Consider the following 13,806-nt stretch of genomic DNA (forward strand, 5'->3'; position numbering starts at 1 on the left):
AGGGGGGGTGCAGCATTGGGGGCTTTGAGAGCAAGGAACGGGACTTTCTGGTAAAGTGGAATGTGACTGAGGAATTCCCCCCCCCCCAAAAAATAATCATTTTATAATAAAACGAAATACATCAAAAATAAAAAAAAACACATCAAGTGCATAACAATAAACACAGACACAGAACAAACAACAAAGACAAAATATAACTTTCTCAATTCATAAACTTTCCTTCACATTTTAGGGTGGCTTCCTCAAGTCCTCCCTATCTGCGGTTCATTATCATTCATCTTTAGCAATTTCTAAATCATATCTTTAACTCACATAATTTCTCTTAATCCTTCCTTTATATCAAATTACATTAACTTTCCCTAAATCTGAGGACTGGCTGAGGAATTCAATGGAACTTAGGAATCACTTTCTGTGGCGTCCTTCCTCCTTTTTTCAAAAGAGTTAAACATGCTGAGAAATGACCTGACAAAAGGACTGCAGGACTTATTACGCTGGTCACCGATGTCTCATTTCAAAGCTAATTCTTATGTCTAAACTAACGTCTAGCTTCAGATAAATTCTCAATTCTAAAGCTGTGTCTGGATGCTATTTTTCCATTGACTGTACTGCAAATGAGAAGAGGAGGGGGGAGGATGTTGGTTTTTATTTTAACCCCATTCCACTCACGTTTCCTACAAGCAAAATTCCAACTGAGAGGAAAATGAAAACAGCTCCTGCTCATCCCTAAAGAACCTGCCCCTGCGCTATCAAGCTATGCAACACATTAGACAAATGCATCACACAAAGCCTGATATTAATGCTTTTAAAGCATCTTGGGACTATTTTTTCATTTTCTTAATTTTCACACATTTCAAAGAGATGGTTCTAGGGAAAAATGGGGAAAAGCTAAGAACAAAGAGTCACAGTCACTTATGGATAGCAATCAGTCTTCAGATGTGTAAATTATTAACTGTATTTAAGGACCTGATTATAATCAGACACTTATCAAATGCTCATATCTAAAGGCAAGCTTGTGGACATGGAGAAATTAGATTAAATTTATATTTTTATTCTTTCCAAGGGCTCCTTTAGAAAAGCCAAGTAAAATAAATGCTACAGGCCCCCAAAAAATCCAAATACCATGTGTGTGTGTGTGTGTGTGTGTGTGTGTGTTATTTGGAATATGCACACTTTTCATTTTTATTGTATTTATTTTATTTTCAAAATTGCCTAAACCTTTTTGTGTTTACTTGAAAGTGTACGGCAGCTTTTCAAAATAGCAACCCCCCAGTTCATCCCCCTATTAGCAGGGAGTGAATTGGGGAGGGCGTTTTGCCCATTTTGAAGGTTGGGGATGAAAACAACTGAAATAGTTGGGGGGGGGAATAAAATTGGAATAAAAATAACGAACAAAGTTAGATCAAGGTTTCATATTTTGTTTACCTTATTTATGGTATGTAGCAGAGGGAGTGGTAGTGGCGGCATCCTTTTTGGGGTAACAGTTGCAGAAGTGCAGAAGTGTGTGCCTGCAGGTGTGACTTGACTTTGGGCTATTTGAAATGGTTCTGATAGACCCAGGTTTCCCATAAACATCTACACTAAAGCGCTAAGTACCGTGTCTCCCCTTTTTTAAGACACCGTCTTATAACTTTTTCCCCTCAAAAAAACACACAGTGGCTTATTTTCAGGGGGTGTCTTTTTTTAAAAAAAGTGCTGGTACAACTGGGACCCACTGGCTCAGGACGCTCGGTGCTCTCTTCTGCACGCTGCTGGGCGCGTTGTTGGCGCTGCCAGTTCCGAGCGCCTGCAGGGTGGGGTGGGGGTGGCAGTGCTTTAAACCCCCAACCCTGTAGAAAGCAATGGAAGTTATGGACCGTAACAATCCTTAAGAGGCGCAGGTCTTAAAAAACCCCTGGTATCACCCTTGAAGCACAGCCTTCCAAAGTCAGGGGGGGAAGAGGTCTGTTTAGACAAAGGAAAGGATCGGGGGTGATTCTGCGCCCTGGGACCCACAGAACTACTTTAAAAATCCCAACCTGGGGGGGGGGTCAAATAGTGAAGCCCCATAGCCCTGTAGCAACAGAAGGCACATTCTGAAGCACCCAAGCTGTTCGGTTCCATAAAAAATCCAGGAATTGTAAAATTAACAACAATAATGGGGGGGGGCACTCTATCCAAAGAGTTAAGAAGGAATTTGAAAGTGTTGAGTTATATATGGAAAAATATGGAAAGGAAAGTTAGTTAAAGATAAAAAATAAATAATTATCGCAAGGGAAAAAATAACATCATAAAGGGTAATAATATTAAATATAAAATAGACAACACAACAGAAAAAGCAATGAGATCGCACAGGAGTGAGGGAAGTGGGGAGAGAGGGAGGGGGGTAAGGAATGGAAGGAGGCAATGGTTGGAGGAGGGTATAGGGGGATGAATTAAAGGAAAATTAAGACTGAGAAGCGCATGGTTTTTGTTTTTTAAAGATGCAAAGGCTTGCAATCAGCCAAAGTATAGAGCCCAACTTCCAGGAGACTGCGATCTACTTGCGGATTTATAAACTGGAGGTGATCTACCCCCGTTTTATTGGTGTTCAGGTCAGAGTTGTTTTTAGAGAGAGGAAATATCCCATTTTTGAGGTTAAAGTAAAAGTTCCTGACCTTTTTTTTATAATGAGGAAATGCTGCTAAAACTCCGTTCTTCATTGCACGAAGGGGAGAGGGGGCGGGGCCGGGTGCTCAAAGACAAAAGAAATAGAAAAGGAGATAGCGATCAAATGCAGCCTCCTGGGGATCGATGCAGCCGCCGGGAGAGGCAGGGGCTGCAGCCGAGTGCTGCTTCGCAAACAAACGGGGGAAAGTGCTTAGAACCCAGAGAATCCAGCTGAAAAACACGAAGCAGCAACAGCAATTGCACACACACCATCCCAAGCCAGCACAGTAACCAAGTCCCAAAAGCAAGAAAGGACTCAGCAAACACTGCTGCGGCCGGCGTTGCTGCTGCTGACTCGGGGAGCTCAGTGCTCTCTTCCACACAGCGCCTATCACTATGGCTTATTTTCGAGGTACGGTTTATATTTCTCAAATGCTTAGAAATGCTGCTATGGCTTATTTTATGACTACGCCTTAAAAAGGGGGAAACACGGTACCTAAATATGGTTTTATGCCCAAGGCATTCCATAAGGTTAAAATGAGAAGCTTAGTCCCTTTTCTGAATGCCAGCTTCCCCCGTCTTCTCAAATACTTTTGTATGACTACAGCTAGTCACTTCCTACAGTCAGTGGTGTCCTAAATACCGTATTTTTCGTTCCATAAGACGCACTTTTTTCCTCCTAAAAAGCAAGAGGAAATGTCTGTGCATCTTATGGAGCGAGTGTGTGGTCCCTGGAGCCGAATTGCCAAGGGGCTAAAGGCAGATCGTGCTCTTTTTTAAAAAGAAGAAAGAGCTAAAGGCTAACAAGAGGGAATGAGTGTGTTGAAAGGAACCTGCTCAGCAGCTGATTGAAAGAGATCGGTGAGGGAGATAAGAGACACTAGCTCCCTTCCCGGCCCCTCCCGGCCTCAATTGTTGTCTGCAGAGGGAGATGTGTGACTGGCTGGTTAGATTATCTCTCTGGAAACAGTTTCCTAGAGAAGCTGTAGGTAGAACTGTGAGTTGAACCCCATAAAAACAAGATTTCTTCCCTTTGCAATGAAACTCTGCAACTTTGAGCTGATCCTAAAAAATGGAGCTTTCCCCCTTTGCAAAAAAGATGCACAACTCTGAGCTGACCCCCCCCCCCAAGGAAGGGGGCTTTCCCATTTGCAAAAAAAAGCTGCACAACTTTGAGCTGATCCTAAAAAAAAAATGGAGCTTTCCCCCTTTGGAAAAGAAGCTTCCTCAAATATTTAATGGGGGGGGGGGGGCAAAGGCACCTAGGCCTCTAGGAATTGGCTGCTATGCCTTTTTTTTCTTGTTTCCTCCTCAAAAAACTAGGTGCAAAAAATACGGCAGTTAAGGAAAGAGGGCAAGCAAATAAAATGCATGGGGCCAGTTTCCTAAATAGCACTGTATATTCAGTGCTTTTATTCCTGGGGGTACTCAGAGCCACACAGTACCGGCAAGGGAAAAAAACAACTCTGTGTATATCTAAACACCATTTTAAATTGAGCCCCTCCCCAATATATAGTTTACAGTCAATTTACTGTTATATATTGTCTACAGGCAAATAGGGCCTTTCTGCACACTTTACATCTGCAAAAGCAATCATTATTCAAAGGAAACTCATTAGTGCCAAACAGTCCCATTGTAAGATCCCTGAGGAGGCAAAATATTCACAAACAATGCCTACTAATAGCTGCCTATTTGTCTGCTCTACTGAAGGCACAGCATCCCCCCCCCCAATTCACTTTCTACCTGAAGTTCATCGTTAGATTAATTAGGAGTCACCATGTTTCAAATTAAAATTCTGACATATGCTGCTGTTTTGAAGTATCAAATTCCCACAGACCAACTGGGCTGGTTTCTACAGTTTCATGCAATGCAAGCGTCATTTTTATCATTTAGCTATGGTTAAGTTAGTTGCTTCTTATAAGTATGGTTATGGGAGGCATCATGTAAAATATAATGAATTACAAATTACAGATTAAATATAAATGAAGAACAAATATACAAATTTTGTTTCCAGGATTACCAAAGGATGAATTTAGGTTATTAAGGTAATAGTAATTTAAATAAATTACTTTGTGCTTACATAGTTTGCTTGCAATTCATATGTTAATGTCTGCAAAGTTTATAAATGTTGTCCATGTGACCTTTAAAAATTCTGATATTTTTCTATCCATTTGCTATTTTATTTGGAGTGTCAGTCTTCCCACTGTTGTTAGCTTCTTCCCAAAGAGGGATCCTGCTTCATCCATTGCTGTAGCCTTGGATTCTGGCAGAAATCAATCATGTTTCTCTCTCTCAGGCTTCCAGCTGCTTCTTCCTCCATCTTCTAGCTGACTCTCATACAACTCAGCTCTAGACTTTTTTCTTTTCTCACTACCTACTAGCCAGTTGAGTGAGTGGGAGCCCCCATTTGTTCTTTGGGCAGGGTTACTGTGGTAGGGGACGACAGAGGACGAGATGGCTGGACAGTGTTCTTGAAGCTACAAACATGAGTTTGACCAAACTGCAGGAGGCAGTGGAAGACAGGAGTGCCTGGCGTGCTATGGTCCATGGGGTCACAAAGAGTCGGACACGACTAAACGACTAAACAACAACAACTGTGGTAGTGGCCCAAAGGGCCATAATGAATGTGATAATGTGAACCCCTATAAAAAGACACTGCTGGTGTGGGCTGCCATACGTCTGGATTTTCCAGACAGTTTCCCGATTTCCACCCGGACACTGCTGCCAACTGCAGTTTTCCATTGCCTTAACAACCCTTGTTTATAGGGCCATTATCACACCAGGAAGCCCACCAGGCTATTCCAGGAATTTGAACCTTTTCTTATATTTTAATGCTTGCTGGATCCAGGAATTAGAAGGATCTCAGCATGCAGCCTACCGCCCCCAAAGGTTTCCTTCAGTTTTCAGACCCTCCAAGTGTCCCGATTTTCCAGGGGACGTCTCTAATTTAGAGAAGCTGTCCTGGTTTCTGATTGCAAAAATTCCCACTTTTCCTTAGAATGTCCCTAGACTGGTACCTCCGGTTGTGGACAGGATCCGTTCTGGAGCTCCAGTCGGATCCCGAGGTTCCCACAACCAGAGGGAAACTTCTGGGCATGTGTGCGTGGCAGTAGAGTGCTTCTGCGCATGCGCGCAGGGCGAAACCCAGAAAAATACTTCTGGGTTTGCCGTGTTCGCATCCTGAAGGATAAGCAACCGGCCGGAGGTGTGCATATCCAGATATACCACTGTATTTTCATTGGAGAAATGTTAGAGGGTATGGAATAAGAAGGATTCCTCACTACTCCCACTGGCTTGGAATCTCCAAATAATATCTGGCTCTTAAGGAAACCTTTCCTTACCATAAAACTCGCTGCATAACCTTGGGCAACCCTTTGACAAAAATACACGTGGAAACTAAACAGCAAAACAGGAAGGAACTGTCAGGAAACAAATGAACTTTTCCGAAGAGCTCTTGGAAAAGTTTGTATATACCAAGGTGATTTAAAGTTCAGTGGTTCCTTGCGTATCTAAAGAAAACTGGTTCAGTTGCACTCATGACAGAAAAGATGGTCCCTCCTGGTCTCCAATTAGGAGGATAAAACTGATCTGCCAAAATTACTGCCAAAATTCAGCACAAAGATAATCAGATTTATGCTCAGGAGCATATGTTTACTCTGAAACCTTGCCAAGGAGGTTTGGCAAGGGTGCGGAGAGCACCTCAACTTGCTCACAAAACAGTTATGTCAGATGTGGCAAAGACAAACACTGGCCGGTAGGGCATGAGACTTTTAATTTCAGAGTCATAGGTTCGAGCCCCACATTGGGCAAAATATTCCTGCATTACAGGGGGTTAGACTAGACGACCATTGTGGTCCCTTCAGATTCTATGATTCTAATAAAACAGTCTCTGTATTACCGTAGCAAACATGAATCTAGAGTTTCAGAGGGACAATAATTGCTCCTTGTTTTGTCTGGAAGCAGCAGAGCCCATTCTGGGACCAAAAAAGCAAAAACATCTGCATTTCTTGCAGTCTTGTAGAAGAACCTGAAAACACCAAAGGAGGAAGCAAAACCAGCTTCCAGGGAATATAATGCAACTAGGAAAGAACCACTGACAGGGTGCAAAACCCAACCAAATACCAAGAACTGTAACGGAGGAACTTGCTGGAATGGTTGCAGGATCTGAACTTGGCCCCTGCAGTCCCAAATCACTCATACAAAGAGCACCATTACAGGCCTTTCTTAAGGGGGCATGGGAAGCAATTGGCTGAGGCCTTGTGCATGGGGCCTTAACAAGGACAATGCTGCATAGTTGCCAACTCTCCCCACCTAAAAAAAGAATCTAATGGAAAAATCACAAAACAAACAATGGGGTCCCCATCTCAGGGGGAGGGAGGGGAAGAGCCAAATGCAAGATCAATCATATGTGAAATATTCTTTCTCAATTTTTAACTGAGTTAAAACTTTCTTAACTGAGTTAAGATTTAAAAGGGTTATGTACAAAAAATGGGAAAGGGGGGAAACCACCAGAGAGGACTTCAAACAAATAGCCAGCACGTGTAGAGACAAAGTCAGAAAAGCTAAAGCACAGAATGAACTCAGGCTTGCTAGAGAGGTTAAAAGCAACAAAAAGGGATTTTATGGGTATGTCCGTAGCAAAAGGAATAACAAGGAAACAGTGGGGTCACTTAGGGGAGAAGATGGTGAAATGCGAACAGGCGATAGAGAAAGGGCAGAACTCCTCAACGCCTTCTTTGCCTCAGTCTTCTCCAAAATAAACAAAAACAATGCCCGACCTGAAGAATATGGAGCAGAAGTAAGGAGGTAGTACAATAATACTTGGCTAGTTTAGATGTATTCAAGTCTCCAGGGCCAGATGAACTACATCCAAGAGTATTAAAAGAACTGGCAGAGGTGATTTCAGAACCACTGGCAATAATCTTTGAAAATTCCTGGAGAACAGGCGAAGTTCCAGCAGACTGGAGGAGGGCAAATGTTGTCCCTATTTTCAAAAAGGGGAAAAGAGAGGACCCAAACAATTACCGCCCAGTCAGCCTGACATCAATACCAGGAAAGATTCTAGAGCAGATCATTAAGCAAACGGTCTGTGAGCACCTAGAAAGGAACACTGTGATCACTAAAAGACAGCATGGGTTTCTGAAAAATAGGTCATGTCAGACTAATCTGATCACATTTTTTGACAGAATTACAAGCCTGGTAGATGAAGGGAACGCTGTGGATGTAGCCTATCTCAAGGCCTTTAACACGGTGCCCCATGATATTCTTGTAAAGAAGCTGGTAAAATGCAGGCTAGACAATGCTACCATTCAGTGGATTTGTAACTGGCTGACTGACCGAACCCAAAGAGTGCTCATCAATGGCTCCTCTTCATCCTGGAGAGAAGTGACTAGTGGGGTGTCACAGGGTTCTGTCTTGGGCCCAGTCTTGTTCAACATCTTTATCAATGACTTAGAGGATGGGCTTGAGGGCATCCTGAGCAAGTTTGCAGATGCCACCAAATTGGGAGGGGTGGCTAATACCCCAGAAGACAGGATCACACTTCAAAATGACCGTAACGGATTAGACAACTGGGCCAAAGCAAACAAGATGAATCTTAACAGGGAGAAATGTAAAGTACAGTCATACCTTGGTTTGCGACCACAATCCGTTCTGCGGAGCCGGTCGCTCCCCGAATCGGTCGCTCCCCGATGCACGCTTCTGTGCATCCGAGCGCCGTGAAACCCGGATGTCAACACTTCCGGGTCCGCGGTGGTTGGAAACCGAAGCGGTCGCAAATGGAGGCAAACCGATGTTTGACTGTACTACACTTGGGCAAAAAAAATGAAAGGCACAAATACAGGATGGGTGACACCTGGCTTGAGAGCAGTACATGTGAAAAGGATCTCGGAGTCTTGGTAGACCACAAACTTGACATGAGTCAACAGTGTGATGCAGCAACTAAAACAGCCAATGCAATTCTGGGCTGCATCAATAGGAGTATAGCATCTAGATCAGGCATCCCCAAACTGCGGCCCTCCAGATGTTTTGGCCTACAACTCCCATGATCCCTAGCTAACAGGACCAGTGGTCAGGGATGATGGGAATTGTAGTCCAAAACATCTGGAGGGCCGAAGTTTGGGGATGCCTGATCTAGATTAAGGGAAGTAATAGTACCACTGTATTCTGTTCTGGTCAGACCTCACCTGGAGAACTGTGTCCAGTTCTGGGCACCACAGTTCAAGAAGGATACTGACAAGCTGGAACGTGTCCAGAGGAGGGCAACCAAAATGGTAAAAGGCCTGGAAACAATGCCTTATGAGGAACGGCTTAGGGAGCTGGGCATGTTTAGCTTGGAGAAGAGAAGGTTAAAGGGGTGATATGATAGCCATGTTCAAATATATAAAAGGATGTCATATAGAGGAGGGAGAAAGGTTGTTTTTTGCTGCTCCAGAGAAGCAGACATGGATCAATGGATTCAAACTTCAAGATAGAAGATTCCACCTAAACACTGGGAAGAATTTCCTGACAGTAAGAGCTGTCTGGCAGTGGAATTTGCTGCCAAGGAGTGTGGTGGAGTCTCCTTCTTTGGAGGTCTTTAAGCAGAGGCTTGACAGCCATCTGTCAGGAATGCTTTGATGGTGTTTCCTGCTTGGCAGGGGGTTGGACTGGATGGCCCTTGTGGTCTCTTCCAACTCTATGATTCTATGAATTATTGATGTAATTTGGCGTGTAAAAAGAAACAAAATGCACATAGGAAAAGTATCAGGATCAAATGGACCCTGGAGCTTATCAAAAGGACAAAGCAGGTGAATATATTTAATGTTTCTGATTAAACATCTGCAGATGTCAGCGTACTGACCAGTTGATCAACAGAAAGTGGAGGTGGATGGGCATTGTATGGACAATCGTGGATTTACTTGATCTGGGACTTGGCTTGCTTTGTGTCTCTACACTAGATGTAGATTTTTGGCCTAGTCCAAGTGGACACTTGTTTCCCTGCGTCTGGGCTCACCTGTTTGCATCATGTACTTGCTTCCACTTTGTGTTTCCAACTGTGTGAAGCTTGTTTGAATTGTGTGGTCCTCCTTTGACTTTGTATTTGTGATCCCCAACCAAGCTCTGAGGAGCAAGATGCTGCAATTTGAATGCTTTTTCTCCAAGTCTACATTCCCAGTGGAAGGCAGGCTTTTATGTACGGTAAGGCACCCAGGACTGTTTTGTCTGCACTTACAGAAAACATTCTTCATGAACTGGTTAAAGAGAAGGCATTGGACACATACCAGGACTGGGGAGAAATAGAGTCTCAATTTCATAGAGTTGGGGGTAGAAACATTAACAGAGCCAAACTAACTAGAAAAAACCAGTGTAAATTAAAATGGCACACCTCCCTGGCCAGGGAAGAAGCGGCGAGTGACTAGCTACTCTTGGAATGAGGGTGGAAGACCTGCAGCCAAGAGGATGCTGTAGAGGTGCCACCCCCAGCCTCCAAGGAGCGGGGGGGGGGGAGTGGCCCCAGCAGGCAGACATCCCTTGGCAGCTGGATCTGCTACCTGAGAGGGTCAGCTCCCCTTGGCTCATGGGTGGGCCAGCCCTCAAGGGGGTGGGTGTTTCAGACAGGCCATAATGGGAGTCTCCCAGAGGTAGCACACAAGGAGTTGGTAAAAGGGAAACATCTAACATGGACTTTGTGTTTGATATAAAGTGAGAAAAAGAAAAAGAAAGAACCTATATAGGAATTGTAAAATATTATTGTGAAGCCTTTTGCTTCTCATTATAATTTCTAAACCCACTAATTACTAATTACTTGTACTTCAGGGTTTTGTGGTAAAGGCCTTGTTTCACTTAGTTTTCAGTGGGAAAGCTTTAATTATTATGCTTTAATTATGACAATTTTTGTTCTATTGTTCAACCAAAAAAACACAGCAGAAAAAAATGAAGGGAAAAGTGTTTTCATCGCACATTTCTAGTTTCAATATTTGCTTCTTCTAAACACAGAAAAAGAAATATGTTAACATCTATCGATCTGCCATGCTTGTAGATTAATTAATGCTAAAAGATGGAACTGTGAACTTATCTGACTGAAGCAGTGAATATCAAAGTTTCTCAGTGGCCTGATGGGGAAATGAAACTTTAATATCAGTGGGGAACTACAGTGTAATGCTAAGTTAATAGCTTTCTAGCTTCAAAGGGAAAGACAAAATGGGATTAAATCCAATGAACTAATGTGAAGTTGAAGGGTCTAATGTAGCCTTGTAAAGAGCCACTTGCCTGGCCAGGACTTCCTCCAGCTGCCAATCGCATGCCCTGCCGTTGAGGAAGGGGCCATGGCTCAGGAACAGAAAACATACATTATGTGCATTCTGTCCGACTTCCAGCCCCTGCCAACACCAGGGGGTAATAATAATAATAGCAAGAGTAATAATAATAATAATAATAATAATAATCATCATCATCATCTATTCCTATATTAGGGACCCAGGTGGCACTGTGGGTTAAACCACTAAGCCTAGGGCTTGCTGATCAGAAGGTCGGCGATTCGAATCCCTGTGACGGGGTGAGCTCCTGTTGCTCGGTCCCAGCTCCTGCCAACCTAGCAGTTCGAAAGCACGTCAAAATGCAAGTAGATAAATAGGAACCGCTACAGCGGGAAGGTAAACAGCATTTCCATGTGCTGCTCTGGTTTTCCAGAAGTGGCTTTGTTTATTCCTATATTAGGGTTTTAAACTGATTTTGAACCACCTTAAAGCAGGATGGTTGAATGGCAACCTAGAAATGTTTATACTGCCACAAGTGGAAGCTGAAGGGAGGCAAGACTCGGAAAACTGCCTTTATCTTGATGAGCAGAGGGTGTCCTGAAGAGTTGTCTGAGAATTTGCTTCCTGGCTCCCCCAAACTATTAGATAATACCAGGCTTCTCAGGAGACTCTTTGGTGAAATGCCTCCCAGCTTCTCTGCCCATTTCAAGCTAAACTGTGGATCTGTCAGGAACGTGGCCCCCAGAGCTCAGGGGAAGAGTCAGACTCAGAAACTGAGCTAAGTGAATGAGGGACTGGCTCTGCAGATGAGAGCTTGCTGACAGAGTCGAGAAAGGGCAGTTTGACCCCCCTTCCCGGGGGGGGGGGTCAAGAAGAGGAAGAGTTGGAAGGTAGCCAGAGCGCTGCTAGGCAATCTGTCAGCTGAGAGGGTTAAATAGCTCAGTGTTCGCCTTGCAATTGCCGGCCTATGACGTCTACATCCAGGAATGTTGTGCACTGTTGCATTCTCTGTGTAGTGTGAGACGTCCTTATTATTCTGTACTGGTGTGCGTAGCTCTCCAGCCGGGAGTGAGCAAAACTCTCGGCCGCGGAGTTTTCCTAAATAAACACCTGTGTTTTAATGAGAAAGGCGTCACCAACAGTTATTTGCAGACACGGAGGCTGAAGCTTTCTGGCTGCTGATCAAACTCTGCTGATTTGAACTGGAAAGAAAGTTTTTTGAGACTTTGGCAGCAGAAATGCGCACAGAGCGTACTGGGCGAAATGGCAGAGCTGGACGTTGCTAGTGAGCAGATAAGGTTTTTTTACCTTATGCTTCAACATGCTTCAGACATAGAATAGAGTTTCCCAGGTGGTAGTTGGGTCCCCGGAATTAGATCTATCTTGCAATCGTATGGTCTTGGGGTGGGGGGAGCTTGTTAGCTTCCTTTTAGCTGAAAACAGCACTGTAGGTCGCCTATTGGGGGAATGGTCAAATCCGTCCCTGTTCCCCCTCCTCCTTCTACTACTTCAGCTTGATTTGCCTCCACTTTCCTGCTCCCCCCACCTCCCAAACAATACTGGACACAATGCAAAGAGACAAAGGGGAATGACCGTTGGTGCCAAGCTATCACTGGGTCATGTTTGGCCAGCCAACTCATTCCCAGCACCACTGGGTGTCCCGCCAGCTTAGTCACATGGAAGGACAGTGTCTCTGCATGGCGTGACACCTCCATCCTCATGGGCGGGGTCTCGTACACTACCCCTCCCACCACCAGTGGCCTCCCATCGATTGTCTTGACTCAGAGGGAAATCCAAGGGGCGTAAGGCTAGCTGGTGCTCCTGTGCCAAGTCTATGTCAAAGAAATCTGCAGACGCTCCAGAGTCCACTAGAGCTTTAACATCCAGTAGATGCCCATTTGGGAGTTGTAGTTTCACCGTCGTGTTAATTCCTGGAACCGGTGCATCAGTTTTGAGCCCTTTTACTGCTCCTTCCCTTGGCTGTCAGCCCGATTTCAGACAGGCTTTTCCCTGCTCTTGCTCCTTCAGCCATTTTTTTCCCTGCTCTTGCTCCTTCGCCACGTTGCTGGCCCCCACCTCTGCGCTGCCTGGCCAAATGCTCTGGACTGCTGCACACAAAACATTTCCTGGTTTCCTTCCATTGCTTCTCTGCCCTGCCTCCAGTGGAAGCAACATTTGAAAAGGCAGATTTGGCGCACACTGTCCTAATCTCCATTGTTTCCTCCTCCTCCTGTCTGGGCCTGCTGCCAGTCTCACGTTCTGGAATGTCTGGAATGCAAGCTTCCCGCCAGCACCATCAGGTTATGTCCCTCCTCTCTGCCATTCAATTCTTCTGACGTAAACCGATTTGCAGGCAGATCCTGACAAATTCGTCGAAGGAGGCCAGTTCTGGCAATCGTGTGAGCTCATCCTGCACCTCCCCAGACAACCCTTGCCAGAAAATGACTTCCACCGGCTCTGAGTCCATTCTCCACTGGAGCTTGTGGGCTAGCATGGCAAATTCTGTCCAGAGAGCTCTCACCGATTTGTTCCCTTGCTTCAAACGCAGCAGCTGCTGTGAAACAACTTTTGTGTGCAGTGAACTCAAGAACACAGTGTCCATCACCAGGTCTATAAATTGCTGGACATTCCATTCTTTTGCGCTTCCTTCTAAATACGCAATTATGAATGCCACCCATTCCTCATCAGATTTAAAACCATTCTTCCGAATCTTTAGCATATACTGCAGTTCAGTTCAGAAGCTCGAGTATTTCTGGCTGCCCTCTGCCAGAAATGTTCTGCAAACTTGCTGAGATGCATAGCAACAGCTTTACTTGCCTTGTTCACTTGTTCCATCTCTAGTAACTTGCGCTGCTCCTTGAGCCTCCTTACCAGCTCATTACCTTGTGCCTGTAGAAGGAGGTTCTGCTGCCAAACTGCTTCCACTGCCAGCCCTCCGGCCCTG

General features: G+C 44.6%; 1 long non-coding RNA gene across 1 annotated transcript in view; it reads left to right on the top strand.

The window, feature by feature from the left end:
* Positions 1-11,508: 11,508 nt before the first annotated feature.
* LOC148685830 (uncharacterized) overlaps positions 11,509-13,806 on the top strand; it is a 32,917-nt gene continuing 30,619 nt past the window's right edge. The window contains exon 1 of the long non-coding RNA XR_015949438.1: positions 11,509-12,147. This is a non-coding gene — a long non-coding RNA (uncharacterized LOC148685830). The remainder of the gene's footprint in view (positions 12,148-13,806) is intronic.

The sequence above is a fragment of the Zootoca vivipara genome, chromosome 4 (genome assembly GCF_965207765.1).
Source record: "Zootoca vivipara chromosome 4, rZooViv2.hap1.1, whole genome shotgun sequence".
In the NCBI taxonomy this organism is placed as follows: domain Eukaryota; kingdom Metazoa; phylum Chordata; class Lepidosauria; order Squamata; family Lacertidae; genus Zootoca; species Zootoca vivipara.